The 20,435-nt window shown below is 40.4% G+C and overlaps 1 protein-coding gene across 7 annotated transcripts in view; it reads left to right on the forward strand.

Annotated features, from left to right (window-relative positions):
- Positions 1–20,435, forward strand: part of SGMS1 (sphingomyelin synthase 1) — a 99,709-nt gene that overhangs the window by 18,735 nt on the left and 60,539 nt on the right. For all 7 annotated transcript variants that reach the window (XM_081328988.1, XM_081328987.1, XM_081328989.1 and 4 more), the window contains exon 2: positions 7,686–7,742. The gene's annotated coding sequence lies outside the window, so the exon portion shown is untranslated. The remainder of the gene's footprint in view (positions 1–7,685; positions 7,743–20,435) is intronic.

The following is a 20,435-nucleotide window of genomic DNA, read 5'->3' on the forward strand; positions in this document are numbered from 1 at the left end:
GGAAGAGGAAATGTGCTTATTGCAATGTATGGTCAGAAGCTTGTTTACTATGGATTTATCATAGACTTATTAAAAGGTACAGTACAAAAAGTATTATTTTTGATCTACTTCCAAAAACCACATGGATGGTATTTGCTATTTTCATAGTTGCCAAATTCTTCATTGAGCTTTTTGCTGTCATGAAAAATCTCTTTTCTGATTAGTCCTGTTCAGACTTCATTGGTGTCTGTGTGAAATTAGAATATTTTGCTCATACAAGTATATACTTGCCTGTGTTGGCCTGTATTTGCCTATTCAGTTTGGAAGGAATTCTGTGGAATTATTATTCTTCCTTGCTTCTAAAGTGCATACAGTAATTTTACACTGTTTGTCGGCTCCTCCTCCTCCTTCTCCTCCTCCTCCTCCTCCTCCTCCTTCTTCAAAATGATGTATAAGAGATAAAAACTTCTGTGTGTTCAGTGTGGAATCTTATGTGTAGCTTCTGAGTCTTTGCAGACACCATTCTCAAATTTGCCAAAGTTAGCCTATCTTTGGTGTGCAGAGCCAAATATGGAATTCCTGCCACCACAAAATCCTCTGGGCTTCCTTAATAGTGCTCATTCATCATAGGCCCATTTGATAGTGGTTTTTTTCCTGGTCTGTGGTACAAGATCTTATTAGGATTGTACGAAATTAGACGGGAGATAGGTTTCATAGTAAATATAGGTTTCATAGTAAATATTCTACGTTTGAAAACTCCCACAACTAATATATATTGAAGGAAAAATTTTTTGATCCCCTGCTGATTTTGTACGTTTGCCCACTGACAAAGAAGTGATCAGTCTATAATTTTAATGGTAGGTTTATTTTAACAGTGAGAGGGAAAAAATCCAGAAAAATGCATTTCAAAAATGTTCTAAATTGATTTGCATTTTAATGAGTGAAATAAGTATTTGATCCCCTATCAATCAGCAAGATTTCTGGCTCCCAGGTGTCTTTATACAGGTAATGAGCTGAGATTAGGAGCACCCTCTTAAAGGGAGCTGGGACCATAGTCACCAAGAAAACAGTTGTTAAGACACTAAGCCGGGAAGGACTGAAATCCTGCAGTGCCCCCAAGGTCCCCCTGCTCAAGAAAGCACCTGTACAGCTCCCGTCTGAAGTTTACCAATCAACATCTGAATGATTCAGAGGAGAACTGGGTGAAAGTGTTGTGGTCAGATGAGACCAAAATCGAGCTCTTTGGCATCAACTCAACTCGCCTTGTTTGGAGGAGGAGGAATGCTGCCTATGACCTCAAGAATCCCATCCCCACCATCAAATATGGAGGTGGAAATATTATCCTTTGAGGGTATTTTTCTGCTAAGGGGACAGGACAACTTCACCACATCAAAGGGATGGTGGATGGGGCTGTGTACCATCAAATCTTGGGTGAGTACCTCCTTCCCTCAGCCAGGGCATTGTAAATGAGTCATGCAATGACCCAAAACACACAGCCAAGGCAACAAAAGAGTGGCTCAAGAAGAAACACATTAAGGTGCTGGAGTGGCCCAGCTATTCTCCAGACCTTAATCTCATAGAAAATCTGTGGAAGGAGCTGAAGGTTCGAACTGCCAGATGTCAGCCTTGAAACCTTAATGACTTGGAGAGGATGTGCAAAGAGGAGTGGGACAAAATCCTTCCTGAGGTGTGTGCAAACCTGGTGGCTAACTACAAAAAATGTCTGTCCTCTGTGATTGCCAACCAGGGTTTTGCCACCAAGTACAAAGTCATGTTTTGCAAAGGGGTCAAATACTTGTTTCACTCATTAAAATGTAAATCAGTTTATAACTTTATTTTTTGTTGTCATTCTGTCTTCACTGTTAAAATAAACCTTCCATTAAAACTATAGACTGATCATTTCTTAGTGGGCAAATGTACAAAATCAGCAGGGGGTCAAATAATTTCTCCCTTCACCGTATAAACCTCAGTGCCCCCTAAAGGGAATAAAGCAACTTCCTGCATTGTTATGGTAACATTTTAAGGGCTAAAAACTTTTCTCATATTTGCCAATAGGAATTATACTTATTCAAAGTAAATCTATAGAAGGGCTTAAGCAGAGTCCCAAAGTAAGCATAACACAGTCTATCCCAATGGAAATGGCACATGGAATTTTCTAAAAGTATTCATTGTGGAGATAAGATGTTTTCAACTTGTTTAATGTTATTGTTCAGCAGGCTTGCATGATCAGATATCTTCCATGGAGGATTCTTTCTTATAATCATACTTTCATCTTTTTATAGAGTGCTGCATTTCAGCAAGAGACATAAAGTTGTCTTTATTTGAACTTGACAGATTTCCCTGTGACAACACTGGATCAATGGATATATTTTTGAGATGTTTTTTAAATCCCACTTTTACTATTTTTATAAATAACTCAAAGGAGTGAACATACTGAATACTATTACTTACTCCTGCTTTTTCCCCACAACAGTAATCCTGCGAGGTGAGTTGGGCTGAGAGTGAGTGACAGCCCAAAGTCACCCAGCTGGTTTCTATCCTTGTGCTTAACCACTAGACCAGGGGTCTTCCAACTTGGCCCTTTTATGACTTGTGAACTTCAACTCCCAGACGCTGGCTGAGGAATTTTGGGAGTTGAACTCTACAAGTCATAAAAGGGCCAAGTTGGAAGACCCCTGCACTAGACCAAACTGATTATCATTCTTAGTTGTTATTCTTACCTCTTGCGAAATGTCTTTTGCAGAAGAGCTTACATTGAAAATATTGAGAAGTGAAGCTTCTGGTAGACAAATCCTGTGATTCAGGCTGGACTGTATTAATTTTGTGTGAACATCACTCTAACTTGGTTTGAATTTGGGCAGAAAAGTGCATTAAAATGTCTAGCTGTATTTTTAATGGCCTTTTAAAATTGGTATTTTTCTGTTTTGAGGAAGTTTAATATAGAAATCACCCTCAAGCTTTTAAAGCGAAGAAATTATCCTAACTCTTATATGGAGTATAATTAAACCAAAGTATTAATCACCAGATTTTGGAAAGGACACAGTCAAAATTCCTAAGAAAGCTATTTCAAGAAGTGAAATTAATGTTTAGTGTTGCTCTGCAGGTAGAAGCCGGGTTTACAAAAGTCAAAAGAAGGAAGGGCACTGGAAGGCGAGCTCCGTCTTCCGCGTTTGGTTTCGCTCTGCTGGAGGACCCAGGAAAGGGTCGAAAGTCACCCTGTAGGGGCGACGAGCAAGGAGGAGGGCTAGATCACAGGAGGGCAGCAGCCTTTCCGCTCGATCTGGGACAGCCCTCCAAATTGGCGGAGAAAAGACCGGCCATAGTAATATGGCCCATCACTAATCTGCAGACAGCCGAAGTCAAACTTACCACCAAGCACTTTGAAAGCAATGCGGATGAAACTGGGTGAGATCCCAACTTCTCTTTACCCTAAGTACTTTCTTTTCCTGTAAAAGCTGCCTGAAGTATCTTTCCCCCCATGAGCAGAGAGGGAAGGGAATTTTTATCCCACCCTCTAAGAATAGTGGCGACTGACTACCAGGGGAATTAAAGCACTGAAAGAACAACTTTAATCTAATTGGATTTATATGTTCCTGAAACTTGGGGACCAAACGTTTTCCTATTTTTATTGGAGACTTTTGCTTTTATCTACAAAAAGGAAACAAATTTGGAAAAAGGATTATAAAAATTTTGGGCTTAAAAAATCTTAAACTGCATCGGTGACATCTTGTGGCAAAGTTTGGTTTACAACTTGTTATTTCCTAAAAGAGACTTGGCTTGAAGCCCAGACCTTAGATAATACTCTTCTGACCTTGGCACCACCTGTGAGAAACTCAGCTGTAAGAGAACAGCTGGTTGGCATAATTGACCTATTTGAACTGTGAATGTAAATCTTTACTCACTTTCAGAGTTATATGTGGGGAATTGCCTTCCTATCTCTTTATTTGAGGAATATTGGGTTACTATATGAGATGATGAAATACCTTGAACTATAAAATCATGTTTGACAAACGATTTCTACTATGAAGACTATTTATAAACGTGAAAGAGATGGATAAAGACCAGGAAAAGATCCTTTCCATGTTGAAAGCAATACATGTAACCATTCTTTCAGCTTGTGATAAAATAAGACCTAACATAAATGATCAAGATGCCAGCTTAGATACACAAACTCAAACTTTGACTACAACGAAAGAACTAACAACGCAGAAGATAACAGAAGAAGTGGAACAATCAAATATTAAGACAGAGGACTCAACTGACCAACAAATACAGTTAATGGAAAATCCAGAAAAGGGAGTGACAATACTGAAAATGGAAAAGACTTTCGATATAAATCAGAAGAAATTTGAGAAAGAAGAACAGATTGAATGGAAGATAAACATATCAGGGCAATCATGGGGAATTGGAATAATAGGGAGACAACTTAATGAATATAAAGGTCTCCTTTATTTCAAATAATATATATAATAATAGAGGGAGATCAATTTGATGATCTAAAAGCACTAATATGGAAACCTAGTTGGCAAAGGAAGAAAGCCAGAATAAGGCGGAAGAAAATTTGGGTTTTGATTTATTAGAGGGGATTTCATATTATTAATTAAAGGGTTAAAGGGAGAAGTTGAGATAAGGGGAATTCTGGTATTAGATTTAAAATATTTCAAAATTAGTTGAAAATAAGGATTTTATCTGTTTAATATTTAAAAATTAGACCTAAAATTAATTATAATGAATATGTTTGATTTATTGAATAACCCAGGTAATATATATATAATGGTTTTGATTTATTAAAGGAGATATTGTATTATTAGGTTGATGATTTAATATGGTGGGAAATAGATAACTTTCAGGAAATAGAACAAGATTATATTTAAATAGATAAAATGTGTATTTTGGATATTAGATTCTGTTATGAATTGAGATAAAGGAAATCTTGGTTACCTAAAGCCTGAAAATTATAAATGTCAAAGGTTAAATTGCAATATTGATGAGAAACTAAAAATTGGGAAAAAAGTAATAACAGGATATGGATTGTTTATGAAGATTGAATGTAAAAAATAATACATATAAACTAAAATTTATTGATAAATGATGTTTTTACTGAGTTGATATAATAAGAACTGTATTAGCTTAAATACGAGACAGTAAATGTTAAGGGAAAAAGAGAGGAAATATTTGAGGTTGTAACTTGAGATTTGTAATAAAGATATTGTGAGAGAAAAAAGCTTGTGCACTGTTGATAGCAAAATAGTGCAAACATTTGTGTATTTTTAAATCTTGTTTGCCTTAGTTTTTACTATTTTATTTATTACTGTAAATCTTATTTAATCTGAGTCGCTGGTGTGTAATACAGATTTTGATGTAGAAATCAAGAAACTATTTGTATGACATATAAATAAAGTAGCATCTTGTTCAGGGGTGTCAAACTCAATTTCATTGAGGGCCGCATCAGCATTGCGGTTGCCCTCAGGGGGCCGGGTGGGTGTGGCCTGGGTGGGCGTGGCCTACCGGGTGGGCGTGGCTAGAGTGCATATGGCCTACTGGGTGGGCGTGGCCAACTCTACATCGTTGGCATCAAGGGTGCCTATGGGGGCCTGGGCAGGAGTGGGACAGATTTGAGGGTCTCTGGCAGAAGGAGGGTCTCTGGGCCAGGGCCAAGGCAGTGGGGGCCGTTCCCTCACTGTTTCCAGGATGGCTTCGCGGGCCACATGAAACCACTATGCGGGCCGCATCCGGCCCCCGGGCCTTGTGTTTGACATGTCTGATCTTGTTGATTAGATGAACAACATGTCTTAAAACCACAATATTATAGCAAAATAATTGCCCTTTATGCAAGTGTGCCCAGTGTTTTTGTTTTGTATAACAGGTGTGGTACATAAACGAACAGTGTACTATTTGAAACAGTTCTAGGAAAGAACTGTTACTACTGTTGACAAGGAAAGTTTATCAAAGTTCTGTTCCTCAGGCTCTTTAGTTCAAAGTATCTGTCAGATGTTTTCTTCTTTGCTTCCTCTTTTATTACTTCATGCAAACTTAAAAATTTATGGGAAAATATTTTCAAAGTCTTTGTGAAATCTCTACCAAAATTCAGTGTCAAAAAAATTTGTATGGCAGTGTGAATATGAATGAATGAATGTATATGCATTCATGAAGAGAGTTTTAATTTGTAGTATTTTGAGACAGAATTTGGCAGCAAAGATCTCTGCCTAAATCTCTGCCTAAATCCATGGAAACCATGCCTCGCATTCTGTTTTTCTACCAGTGGAAGAAAAGTTGCTGATTGAATGGATTACCGTTTTTTCAGTCTGCAGCCTCCCAAATCTCTCCTCTGATCTGAAACAAATTTGGGAATAAATAGAATATGTGTGAAGAGGAACAAGCTCTGTTGCCTCATATATTGAATAAAGACCTTAATGTTATTGGGGTTGGTGAACTAATGATTTTTTTTCATATGAATCATTAAAAACAAGCTAGCCTGATAAAAATGATGTATTAAAAACACACCTATTATGCTTCACTTATGAAAATATCAAATTCCTTAGCCCCATTGGGCAGGGCAAAAAAACCAAAAACCACCACCACATCCTCCTGCTGCTGCTGTATATCACAAAAGCTGTTGAAATAATGGGCTCTTTCAATATTTACCATATTGTCAGAAGCTGAATAGTAAATATGTAAAATGCTCCTGCAGACTGGTTGCATGTATGTAGGACATACATGTCAAACACAAGGCCCGGGGGCTGGATGCGGCCCGCGAAGTGGTTTCATGTGGCCCGCAAAGCCTTCCTGGAAACAGTGAGGGAACTGCCCCCACTGCCTTGACCCTGGCCCAGAGACCCTCCTTCTGCCAGAGACCCTCAGATCTGTCCCACTCCTGCCCAGGCCCCCATAGGCACCCTTGATGTGAACGATGTAGAGCTGGCCATGCCCACCCAGTAGGCCATACGCACTCTTGCCACGCCCACCCAGCAGGCCACGGCCACCCAGGCCATACCCACCCAGCCCCTTGAGGGCAACCGCAATGCTAATGCGGCCCTCAAGTGAAATTGAGTTTGACACCCCTGATGTAGGATCTCTCCTGAAGCCTAACAAAGCAACTACATTTACTTTGAAACCCAAAAAATACCCTAATGATATGATCAGTATTCACTTCTTTTCCAGCATACTTTTAGGAATGGAGAACTGATCTGTTATAAGCCAGTCAGTAAAAACTCTAGATTATTTAATCCACAGTGAAAGTAACTGTGAAATCATAAAATAGTGGTGCTTTTTTAAGGATAAAACAGTATCCTGGACCCAGGCTATCTCTATTTTTCTTAGTTAAAGAGTAACTAAGCTTGAGAGTTTAGTTTCAGAGTAAACTGAAAGCAAACAAAATTGTTGTCACAAGGGAAAAAAAACTATTTTAGTCTCCTAGGAACTTAATTCAGGTCGTTATGCAAAGGCCATGAGAGAAATAATACTTGGGGAATATTTAAATAGCATCCTGAATTCAGGGTCAGTTCTTAGTTTTTCAATTCAAAAAGCAGTCTTGTGGTTTTGTATGAGCAAACCAGCATTTAAGTGTTAGCAAATGCAGTATTGCCAGTTCATTTTAGTGGTGGTCCAAGAACATTGTAATGGGTTTTTTACTTTGAATAATTAAGTTTCCATTTAATCAAATTATTGAAAAGAGAAATTAAATACCCTTTTTCTTCTCTTTGTAGACAAGAAGCCACCCATCCCGAAGCAAAAATGATTAATCTGGGAACAGAATTATAATGGTAAATATTCTCCTATTTTATGTAATTTTTTCTATTTAGAAGAATGTTTATCTTCTTAACTTATTATTGGAATAATCTTCTTATGCATCTGGGTCAATAAAGGATGGAAGAAAAGCTGTTGAGCCAGAGGATTTTAAGAGCAGTGCATTACAGAAAAAGAGATCATGTTTTAAAAAGCATTTGTGTCACATGTCCTCTCCAAATTTTGCTTTTCACTTTTACATTTACTACATACTCATTTGCACAGTTATATAAACTAGATTAACTTTCAGCTAAGGTTAAATTTTTCAGGTGTGGCTATTAGGATAGTATCCATCCATTTATTTGTCCATATACTGGGATTATTCCTGCATAGGAGTCGCAGAGTTCTTGGTGACTTCCACTGACATTTTTAAGGATGAAGAAAGAGAAATACACTATAAAACTTTATTCCAATAGAGAACAATTCAATTCAATTTGTATCTCTCAGTATAATATGATTTGGAAGTCAGGAGGAGCAAACTGCTGACGGGATGTATGTTGCTTCTAAATATGGTTATCTGAAAAGAATCTTTGTTTCATATGTGAGGGAGGGAAAGAAAGACCACTTCCTTAAAAAGAAAATACATAAGTTAGTGTATACATTTGTATTCAAATATTATTTACAGTTTTTAAATGTGCTGCCAGATTAATTGGGGCAACCCTTAATTTGGCAAAATATGTGTGTGTGTCTATGTGTATGTGTGTGTATTATAAAGAATGATGTATGATCCTGAAATAACATATTTTAAACTATAAGGGAGAAGCGGTGATGAATCAGCATGAATGGTATGAAAAATTCAGTATGTCTAAAAATAAACTAAGATATGAATTCCTGTCTTGTAAGCCAATGATATGCAAAGGTTCTCTCTCTGTTCTCCCTTAGATAATCATGATATAGCACAATAGATGTCATGGAGTGGTTCCTATTTGATTTAGCCAAGAAGACACTAGCTTGAAAGTGGTTAGCACAGAAGCTAGGAAGAGAGAAGGACTGAACGTGTAAATAGGTAGTCTCTGCTTAACTATGTTACTTGGAACTGAAATTTCCATTACTAAGCAATACAGTTGTTAAGTGTGAAGTCATGTGATCACATTGCTTAGTGACAGCAATCCAGGCACTCTGTTGCTGTCGTTAAGTGAAAATTTCAGGTCATTAAGCAAGGATTCCAACATGGCAAGTCAGTGGTGAAGCTGGCTGGAAGTCAAAAGTCCTGGTTAACTCACAAGCACTGAAACACGTGGCTGCCACTGAGTGGGGAGGATGTTCAGGTGGCCAGGATGAGCGTGGCCGGGATAGGTTGGCTGCTGCTGGGTGAGAGAGGGTATGAGAATGGCTGGTGAGGCATAGTATGGGTGTGGCAGGGCCAAAGTGGTTGCCGCCAGGGTACTTGTGACCAACATGGTTGCTGCTAGTGGGGTGGAGGGTGCAGGTGATTTATTGGAGTGACTTATGACCTTCCCTACCAGCTTCTCCATTGACTTTGCTTGTGGGAAGCTGTCAGAGAAGGTTGCAAATGGTGATCGCATGACAGGACGCTTCAACTATCCATAACACTGGTAAATGTCTGCTGGTTTTGAAGTGCAAGAATCTTGATCACATGACCATGGGGATGCTATCACAATCACAAGTCCAAGGACTGGCCATAAAGTTGCTTTTTCAGCACTGTTGTATTTTTAGATGTTTGCCAAACAGGGCAATCTTTAAGTGAGGATTATATTTAAAGAAGAAATGTTGATTGTTTGCCACCGGATGGACACATAGACTGGATGTTACAGAGTCAAAAAGCCTATTTATTAAAAAGGACTCTGGACAAATATATTAACTTTCTTGTTTCTTGTTTTTTTTTTAACTTCATTAATGATTTAACAGTTCATCAACCTGACCCCAGAAAACAAAAAGTCGCATAAAAGGGGACAAAAACAAAAACAAAATAGAGCCGCAATTTGGAAATATATACAGGTGGTCTTTGACTTACAAGCACAATTGAGCCCAAAATTTCTGTTGTTAAGTGAGACATTCATTGAATGAGTTTTGCCTCAGTGTACAACCTTTCTTGCCACAGTTGTTAAGTGAATCACCACAGTTGATAAATTAATAATCTGTTTGATAAGTGAATCTGGCTTTCCTATGGACTTTGCTTGTCAGAAGATCACCTGACCTTGGGATACAGCAATGGTCATAAGTGTGAACATGTTGCCAAGCTTCTGAATTTTGATCACATGATCATAAGTATGCTACAAAGGTCACAACTGTGAAAAATGGTCATAAAGCACTTTTTTGTTGCCATTGTAACTCTGAATGGTTACTAAATGAACTGTTGTAACTCAAGGACTACCTGTATAAATCTACCTAGAATCTGAAACGGAGTTTTAAAGTTGTAAATACCGTATTTTCCGGCGTATAAGACGACTTTTGAACCCCTGAAAATCTTCTCAAAAGTTGGGGGGTCGTCTTATACTCCCAGTTGCCTTATACGCTGGAAAATCAGTGGGTGGCGTCTGGCAGGAGCCAGCAGGGCAGTCCTGCGCACGTGCGCACTCCCCTGCTGCTCCTTAGCAGCCGGGGAGTGCGTGCGTGTGCAGGACTGCCCTGCCGACTCCCGTCCGACGCTCTTCGCTCTTGAGGCAGCTGCTGCCTCAAGCGGGAAGAGCCGGCTCGCTCTTCCCTCTTGAGGCAGCAGCTGCCTCAAGAGCGAAGAGCGTGGAGCCGGCAGGGAAGTCCTGCGTGCGCGTGCGTTTGCAGGACTTCCCTGCCGGCTCGCTCTTCCCTAAGAGCGTCGGACGGGAGCCGGCAGGGAAGTCCTGCTCCTGTCCGATGCTGCGCTTCCGCCGGGCGGTGCTGGCCGAGACGAGCCAGCAGGCAGCCGCCGTGAGCGCGGCGCTGAGGGGCAGCAGCCCCATGCGCAGCAGCAGCCGCCGCCGGCTCAGCAACAGGTCCGAGCGCAGGAGCCGCACCGCCAGGCTGCTCAGGAAAAGCAGCCACACCGAGAGGCTGCACGCCCAGTCCAGCTCCATGAGGGGCAGGGCGGGAAGCCGGTCGGGAAGAGGGACCGGGAGCCCGGGCCGAGCGCGCCTCGGCCGACGGTGAGAGGGAAGCGGCACATGAAAAAGAGGCTGCGGGCGGAGCTGCCCCGCCCTGCGCCGAATGGGAGAAGTCCAAGGCCTGGGGGGGAAAGCAGGAGGGGCGCCGGCCGTGGCGGGTGGCGGCTGCCCTCTGGTGCTGCCTGCCGCCCGGGAAATGCTGTGTCTCGGGGGCCAGCAGAAGCGCGGGAGCAGTGGGAGGGACGGCGGGGCCAGTCGGGCCTTCGCCTCCTCTGCGACGGACAGGGAGGGCAGGGCATGTAAGTATTTTCCGGCGTATAAGACAAAAAACCTTGAAAAACTTCTTAAAAGTAGGGGGTCGTCTTATACGCCAGGTCGTCTTATACACCGGAAAATACGGTATTTAATTTCAGTATTTTTGGCCCAGGAGAAATTAAGCTATTGAGAACAACTACTTTATTGCTTTACCTAAAATGAATAAAACAATCCTTAGTGGAAGAAATTGTCAAGATTTTACTGTTGTGACAATTTTTTTAGTCAAGTTATTTCCCAATTTTAAAAACCATTAATCCCGGAGAATTCCCAGGATAAAATTATAGTTTTTCAGTATAAAATTTAGCTACCAAGTCCCCCTCCTCTAAGAATTTATAATTTATGTTGCAACATTTCAAAAGACAAGGAATAAATGGAACATTTGCCCAAGACTACTTACGTAATTTTTTCCACTTCATCAAGCACTTGCCAAGAAAATGACTGAGTATTGCCATGTTATGCTAACGTGTAGTAATTTTATTAAACCTTTTCCAATAGAAGAGTTTTGTTTAATGTAATTAACTTTAAAGGAATGAATTATTTTGTAGTTTGTTCTTGGTGAATCACCAAGATATTAGACTACATATTAGATTATAAATTGTTCTCAAGTGACTCACAGAATTCAAATCCAAAAACCCTTCTTACGTGAATTTTTAAAAACTTTGAGGAGTGTCTCTTGTATTTAAAAGTTCTATATAATATTTCAGGATTTTTTATTTTATTTTAAATAATATACTGTAGACATGAAAAACTATCCAACATTGTTAAATATTCTGGAAGGTTTTTATAAGCATAAGAAGAACTTACTAAACTTTCTTACTGAAAAACCAGAATGGAATATGTGACCAATCCTTGATCTATATATATTTAGCAAAAATAGATTTCTGAGCAATAATTAAATGTTAATCCACAAATTCTCAGTGTATAGATGGTGTGTTCTCTCTCACTTTCTATAAGCACACATTTTAAAAAATTGTTCAGGCTTGCATAGTCAAAACTAGGAATGCTATCAAAACTCAGTTGTTTTTTTTGGTGCTCTGGCCAACAATGCGTAGAGTGACTTTTGGCCATGCTTTGCTTTACAAGTACTGCTTTTTTTGTACAAAGCAAGCAGTAAAACCTGGAACACGTTTTATGAGAAGGTGACATAATCCTGTGGAGTCTCACCTTCTGTCTAAGCCACAGGTCTGCAACCTGCGGCTCCGGAGCCGCATGCGGCTCTTTCAGCCGTCTCCTGCGGCTCCCAGTCCTCTGCCATGTGCAGTCCAAAAAAAAAAGGGGGACTAAAAAAGTTCAACCAATCAATTCAAATATGCAGGGTAGGTGCATATCTTGCCTTGGCTCCACTCTTCAGTCAAACCCTGTTCTGCGCATGCGCGCATGTACGCGCATGCGCACACATTTTTTTGCGGCTCCCAGTTTTTCCTTTTGTGAGGGAACCGGTTCCGAGTGGCTCTTTCACTGTTTCAGGTTGCTGACCCCTGGTCTAAGCTTTCTTCCAATCACAACAGTTTTAATCAACCATTTATTCATTAGTTTTATTGGAGTGGAGTTACACAGATTTATCATTTTAGTAACTAACATTATCACAAGATTTTAGAATCTTGTTGAGAATTCTCCCTTTAATCCTCTTAATTTCAATCCTCTAAGATTTTCTGTCCTCCCTGGTGTTAGACATATGTATCAAGGAGTTTATAAGTTGGGTGATTTAGAATTTTGTCAACGGAAATGTAAAATAAAATCAAGAGAAGAACTGGTGGCAGAGGGATATAGTTGTCAATGGCTTTCTTATCTACAGTTATTAGAAAGATTTAAAATGATGGCATTTGTTGAGATGATGGCTAAATTGCCTTTTTGATCAGAGAAAAGATAATATCTATTAAAATTAGAAACCCTTTATGGCAAGAGGTCCCCAACCCCTGGTCTGTGGACCAGCACCGGTCCACAGCATGCCAGCAAGTGGGCCGCACAAACAAGCAAAGCTCCATCCTCGGGATGTAGGCAGTATTCCAAACCATGCACCCTCCAGTCCGCGGAAAAACCTTTCTCCATGGTGCCTGTCCCTGGTGCCCAAAAGGTTGGGGACCTCTGCTTTATGGGCTTTTGTGCAAAATAGAAAAAAATAAGCTTATGATTTGTGGTTTTGATTAGTAAACAGGATAGATTATAGAAAGAAGACAGTTATGTAATGATAGATTATGAGGTAAATTTACAATGGTACTGGCTGACGTGTTGTATCTTTTCTCTCTTTTTTTTTACTGTCCTCCCCTCTCTTGCACTTTTAGCTTTATCTTTGATTTCTTTTTCTCCTATTTTGAGTGAAAATATTCTTAGGAGTTTTAGCAATAGCAAATATCCAGTTTCCAGTGTTCCATGCTGTCAGACCTTAATTCAAAATTGCATCAATGATGTAAGAAAATGTTATGCTTTTTTAAACTCTAAAAATCACATTTATATACATCAGAGAAAAAACCATGCTCTTTAAAAGTAAGTCTTTTGTGTACTCTGATGTAATATTTGTTATGAGTTGTCTCAGAACTGAACCTTTGAATGACTTGACTCATCCATGTTTTCTCAGCAATGTTATGGAACTTCTTTTTTTCTTTTTTCTTTTTGGCTTTTATTGTTTTATCTATATATAAAATACAAAGAGAAATAGAAATGGGAAATTAGGGGAAAGAATAAGAAAGGGGGAAAGAAAATGTAAGGTACAAGGGGAAAAAAGGCATTGACTTCGCACTCTTTTTAGCACAGCAGAAGAAAGAAACACTCCAGCCTCAACTTTTTGCTTTTACACATTAGTATATAACTAGCTATTTCTATAATGACATATCTATCTAATCGACAAAACCAAAGTCAGAGTTTCTTTTTTTTATCACAAGTATAAAATCCAGAAGTGATATCCAAATGAAAATCTTAGTTAAGTATATTCTCCTCTTTGAATAAATTAATCAATTTAACCATTTCTGCTTTATCTTCCTTGCTGTGGTAATAATATGTATTTCTATTTGCACCTAATATTCTTTATAGACTGTGTTAAATTTAAGTCCCTCCCCCCAAATAACCCTCATAGATTATTTTTTTCTTTTGTATACATCCTTTTTGAAAATCTATTTTTTTCTTTAAACTAAAACATCATTTTCTTTAACTTTCTCTCAATACAGATACTTTCAATAACATTTTACACACTTTAGGAATTACGTAGGCCAAGGCTTTTCAACCTTTTCACCCATTATACCACTTTTAGTATATGGCAACATCCGAGTACCACCAATCGCCTAGCAAGGTGTCAAAAACTTGATGACCAAAAAAAAAAAAACAACAAACAAAAAAAGTGATGAAGTACTAGTCCTCAACTTACAACAGTTCGCTTAGTGACTGTTCGAAGTTACAACGGCACTAAAAAAAGTGCCCCCCAAGACACTGGCCTGCTTGCCCGGCAGCGCTCTTCCTCCTGTCCGAGGTTTTCATTGTTGTGAGCATTTCTGTTGAGGATTGGCAGCAGGGGTGGGGTGGGGGGTATTTTGGTTTTTATTCCCCCCGTCTGCTGGGTGGTTACAGCAGTTTTTGGTCACTTTGCAAGACCCTGGGTCATTATGACCGTCATAAATATGAATCAGTTGCCAAGCATCTGAATGTAAATCACAAGACCCTGGAGATGCTGCAACATTCCAGCTGATCGGCGCTTCTTCTAGGCTCAGCAGAAGTGCCAGGATCAGTGCTGCTTTCCAGCTGATCAGTGCTTCTGGGCTCAGAAGCGTCAGGATCAGCGCCGAGCTCCAGCTGGAGCCTGGCGCTGATCCTGGTGCTTCCGCTGAGCCCTGACAGCCCTGCAGCTCCAGCCATCTCTCGCTCAGGTTTGTGTGGTGCTGCCACAGGTTCACCTCATTCCCCTCCCCCACTACCACCTTTCTAGGATGGTCGAGTACCACAGGTAAAAGTATTAATCATCAATTACAAATATCAACCAGGTAAAAGTTCACCCTAGTTCCAGTTAACTCGTTAAGTTTGAGTTACTTCTTCCACCTTGTCTTCAAGGACTAAAATCTTTTTCTTCTCTGTAAAGTTTATTAAGTAGTTATGAGCTTTTCTCAAGGATTTCTCAACCTTGTTAATGTCCTTAAAGAAAAAGTCCCAAACTTGTCCTTTTAAAAGTTGCAGATTTTCTTGCAGTTCTTTCAGTTATATTGATTTATATTTAAAGCATCTTAATAAGAGTTGGTGTCAGGTTTATATTCCAAAATTGCAGTTAACTCCTCTGAATTTTCAGCTGCTTGTGAAGATGCCTTGGTAGTTTGGTAACTTTCTACACATGTTTGCATTTCTAAAGTAGTTTGAGATTTTTTTGTTTTTAATCAATCTTGGAGCACAGCTGATCTACAAACTGGTGCATTTTATTTAGAAAAAATTCAAATATATCTGTAATAATTTGCTCCTCGATCTTTTTTAAATACAGGTTTTATTAATTTTCCAATTTTACATCCAAATATTTATGAAGCAACGTGATTGGGCAATCAAAAGTCCAATAACAAAAATCTTTTTGTACATATTTTTGCATCAGCAAAAATTCCCTCTCCAATTCCCTTAGTTACAATATCACAATCAAATTAATACAGTTGTAGTTATAACACGGTCAGTTGAAACAATTATCAATATATTTTCACTTAAACTTATCCATGTCCTGTTTTTAAATTTTACCTAATTTCAATTACAGTGCTCTAAATTATTTATTTATTTATTTATTTTATTAGATTTTTATACCGCCCTTCTTCCGAAGGACTCGGGCGGTGTACAGGGCAATAAATATCAAAATACGAAATACAAAAGTTAAAAAACATTAAATAATTATGCCCGATGTAGTACATTGGTTAAAACCCAGACCCCAAACCCATCAGACCGGCTTGTTCAAATAAATAAGTTTTTAGATCACGTCGGAAGGAGCGAAGGTCGGGGGCCATCTGGAGCTCAACCGGTAAACGGTTCCACAGGTCTGGCACGCCCACAGAGAACGCCCTCCCCCTGGGGGTCACCAGTTGACATTCTCTGACCGGTGGCACCCTGAGGAGGCCCTCTCTGTGGGAGCGCACTGGACGGAGGGAAGTTGACGCCGGCAGCAGGTGTAGCCATAGGTAATCCGGACCCATGCCATGTTGGGCTTTATAGGTCATCACCAGCACCTTGAATCTCACCCGGAGCGCAACTGGAAGCCAATGCAGCTCACGGAGCAGAGGTGTAACATGGGAGTATCGGGAGACCCCCAACACAACTCGCGCGGCTGCATTTTGCACCAGCTGAAGCCTCCGAGTGGTCCTCAAGGGCAGCCCCATGTAGAGAGCATTGCAGTAGTCTAAACGAGAGGTCACGAGCGCATGAGTGACTGTACGCAAGGCATCCCGGTCCAAATAGGGCCGCAACTGGCGCACCAGGCGAACCTGGGCGAAGGCCCCCCTAGTCACAGCTCCTATATGATCTTCTAAGGAGAGCTGTGAATCTAGGAGTACCCCCAAGTTGCGAGCCCTATCTACAGGGGGTAATAACGTACCCCCCATAGTAAGAGGTGGAATAATCTGAATTTCCCGAGATGCCGGCACGCACAGCCACTCAGTCTTGTCATGGTTGAGCCGAAGTCTGTTCCTCCCCATCCAGACCCGGACTGCTTCCAGGCACCGGGACATCACGTCGAGGGCATCACTGGGGTGGTTTGAGGTTGAAATGAAAAGCTGGGTATCATCAGCATACTGATGATACCCAACTCCAAAACCACGAATGATCTCGCCCAGAGGCTTCATATAGATGTTGAACAGGAGAGGCGAGAGGACCGACCCCTGAGGAACTCCACAAACGAGAGGCCTCAAGGTCGACCTCTGCCCCCCTGCCAACACCGACTGCGAACGTCCCAGAAGGTAGGAGGAGAACCACTTTAAAACAGTGCCTCCCACTCCCAACCCCCTGAGACGCCGCAGCAAGATACCATGGTCGATGGTATCAAAATCCGCTGAGAGGTCTAACAGGACTAGGACAGAGGAACAACCCCTGTCCCGAGCCCACCAGAGATCATTCACCAGCGCGACCAATGCCGTGTCCGTGCTGTACCCGGGCCTGAAACCTGATTGGTACGGGTCCAGATAATCAGCTTCCTCCAGGAACAAAGGGAGCTGATGCGCCACCACGCTCTCAACAACCTTCGCGAGAAAGCAAAGGTTGGAGACCGGATGAAAGTTGTTTAATACAGCTGGGTCCAGGGCAGGCTTCTTAAGGAGGGGTCTCACCACCGCCTCCTTCAAGGCGGCGGGAAAACTAGCCTCACTCAAGGAAGCAGTTATCACTGCCTGGAGCCAGCCTCGTGTCCTATCCCGAGCCGCATAAACCAGCCAGGAGAGGCACGGGTCCAACAAACACGTGGTGGAGCTCAGCTTCCCCATGATCCTGTCCACGTCTTCCGGAGTCACAGGATCGAACTCCTCCCAGATAACATCAACAAGACTGCCCATGTCCTCATCGTCAGACTCTGCCCAGTCGGAGTCCAAACCGGTCCAGATCCGAGCAATTTTGTCCAACAGATGTTGACTATACTCCTCGGCACGACCCTGCAAGGGCTCCTCCCTCACCTCCTGATTAAGGAGAGAGCGGGTCAAATTAGCCTTTAGTATCCAGAAAATGTAGTTTTCGGGTAAACCAAATTTCCCCTATTTCATTATATAGTAGTCGTCATACCTAAAATACATATATTGTTTGCTTAAAAGCATTCTTATTTTCTTTCATGAATATATTCTGTTTCTCATCTTAGTAGCTCATCAATTATTAATAAAGTATCTTGTATTGTGTCATTCCAAGTTGTATACTATAATTCAAAACTATGTTCTAATAGCTGCTTTTCATTTCCCTTGCAAATCTAAATCCTAAATATAAAATCAATTTATATATTTTAAAGACTCTCCTTGGCCCATTAAAAGAAGTTTTAGGCTCTATCATTATAGATCACAAAAGAGAGAGGAAACTGCTAATTTTCCATTGACACCAACGCTTGAAGTCAAAGAACACTTTTCAGAGTTTATTTTTTTCTTGCCATGCTTTTAATGCAGAAACTAAGATTTCTCTCTTAATAGCCTACATTTTTGAAGGTTGCTTTATGTCTCCTGGGCGCTATCTAACAAAATGAAATTCAATGGTGAAAAAAGTAAGGTTCTACATTTAGGCAAGAAAAACCAAATGTACAGGTATAGTATAGGTACCTTGCTTAATAGTAGTAACTGTGAGAGGGATCTTGGAATCCTAGTGGACAATCTCTTCAATATGAGTCAGCAGTGTGCTGCAGCTGCCAAAAAAGCCAACACAGTGCTAGGCTGCATTAACAGAGGAATAGAATCAAGATCACGTGAAGTATTAATACCACTTTACAATGCCTTGGTAAGGCCACACTTGGAATACTGCACCCAGTTTTGGTCACCACAAGGTAAAAAAGATGTTGAGACTCTAGAAAGAGTACAGAGAAGAGCAACAAAGATGATTAGGGGACTGGAGACTAAAACATATAAGGAATGGCTGCTGGAATTGGGTATGTCTAGTTCAGGGGTCAGCAACCTGAAACAGTGAAAGAGCCACTCAGAACCGGTTCCCTCACGAAAGGAAAAACTGGGAGCCGCAAAAAAATGTGTGCGCATGCGCGTACATGCGCGCATGTGCAGAACAGGGTTTGACTGAAGAGTGGAGCCAAGGCGAGATATGTACCTACCCTGCATATTTGAATTGATTGGTTGAACTTTTTTAGTCCCACTTTTTTTTTTGGACTGCACATGGCAGAGGACTGGGAGCCACAGGAGATGGCTGAAAGAGCCGCATGCGGCTCCGGAGCCGTGGGTTGCAGACCTGTGGTCTAGTTTAATGAAGAGAAGGGCGAGGGGGGACATGATAGCAGTGTTCCAATATCTCAGGGGCTGCCACAAAGAGGAGGGACTCAAGCTATTCTCCAAAGCGCCCAAAGGCAGGACAAGAATCAATGGATGGAAACTAATCAAGGAGAGAAGCAACCTAGAACTAAGGAGAAACCTACTGACAGAACAATTAATCAGTGGAACAACCTGCCTTCAGAAGCTTTGAATGCTCCAACACTGGGAAGTTTTTAAGAAGAGACTGGACAGCCATTTGCCTAAAATGGTATAGGGTTTCCTGCCTGAGCAGGGGGTTGGACTAGATGACCTCCAAGGTCCCTTCCAACTTTATTATTATTATAAATAATCTCCTTCCCCTCCCCTCCTCCATCTCCTCCTCTTCTATTTTATCACCTATTCTCATGGTTATAGAATCCCTACTGTGGATTTAAGAGTTTAGTTAGACATACTAACAAGTATTAATACTTAGAATATTATTATCTGCTATTATAGATAAATGGATCTACATACTATATTACAATAGGTCTTGTTCTTTGGTTCAGGGACAACAGAATTTTTTTTACTCTTATGTGCCATAATAATGGTGTTGATGGTAGTAGCAGAGCAGATAAACATGCATATTTGTTTGCATGCATTTATAAATATTTTCAAGTAAGTAAGTTTATGTTTATGCAACATAGCAAAATAGTTGCACAAGGAACTTTAAAATATGAAGGCAGTGTTGCAAATGAATGTCACATAAGGTCCTTAATAAGTGGCCAATTTATCAAATTTGATTTGAAGAATTAAGCTGCATGATGGCGTTTTAGTCTTGAATAGTAATTTAATAATTTCAGCAATGGAAAGGAAGACTGAATAACTAAAACTCAAAGGAAAAGCTGACTTTTTGCACTGTCATCAGGAAGGAAGTTGTATCATTTTCCAAAGAACTGAGCACTACTGGAAAAGATTAGCCAAGGATAAGATATATAATGCATAAGACTTCAGATTTTATATCTACATTATGTAACATTTGGTCCACTACGCAATACTTACATGGCAGCATGTGTTTCTGCTTTTTCTTTGAAACATCCATCTGTTTCTCTGCTTGGAAGCTTGTCATATTCTTTTAGTGTAGCTGTGTAAGGTTGGTCTTGTTACATCCTGGGGCCTTGTATTTCAGTGGATCAAAGAACCTACTTGTTTGGCTTATAAACAGAGACATTGTAATCAAGAAAACATTAACCTCAATAGCATGTTTTCCTTTTTCTTCTATGGTTTATTCATTGTGTTTTTTGCTTACAGCAGGGTGTATCAATAAAGCATTTTATACTCTGATTTTTTTTCTTTATTGAAATTACAATTATGCAAATTATGCAATTATGTGTTGTGACAGTTTTTCCTTAGACATTGTATTTTAAGACAATATAATGAAGCTTGATCTGTATAT

This window comes from Vipera berus (assembly GCF_964194415.1).
Source record: "Vipera berus genome assembly, chromosome: 5".
NCBI classification, from domain to species: Eukaryota; Metazoa; Chordata; class Lepidosauria; order Squamata; family Viperidae; genus Vipera; species Vipera berus.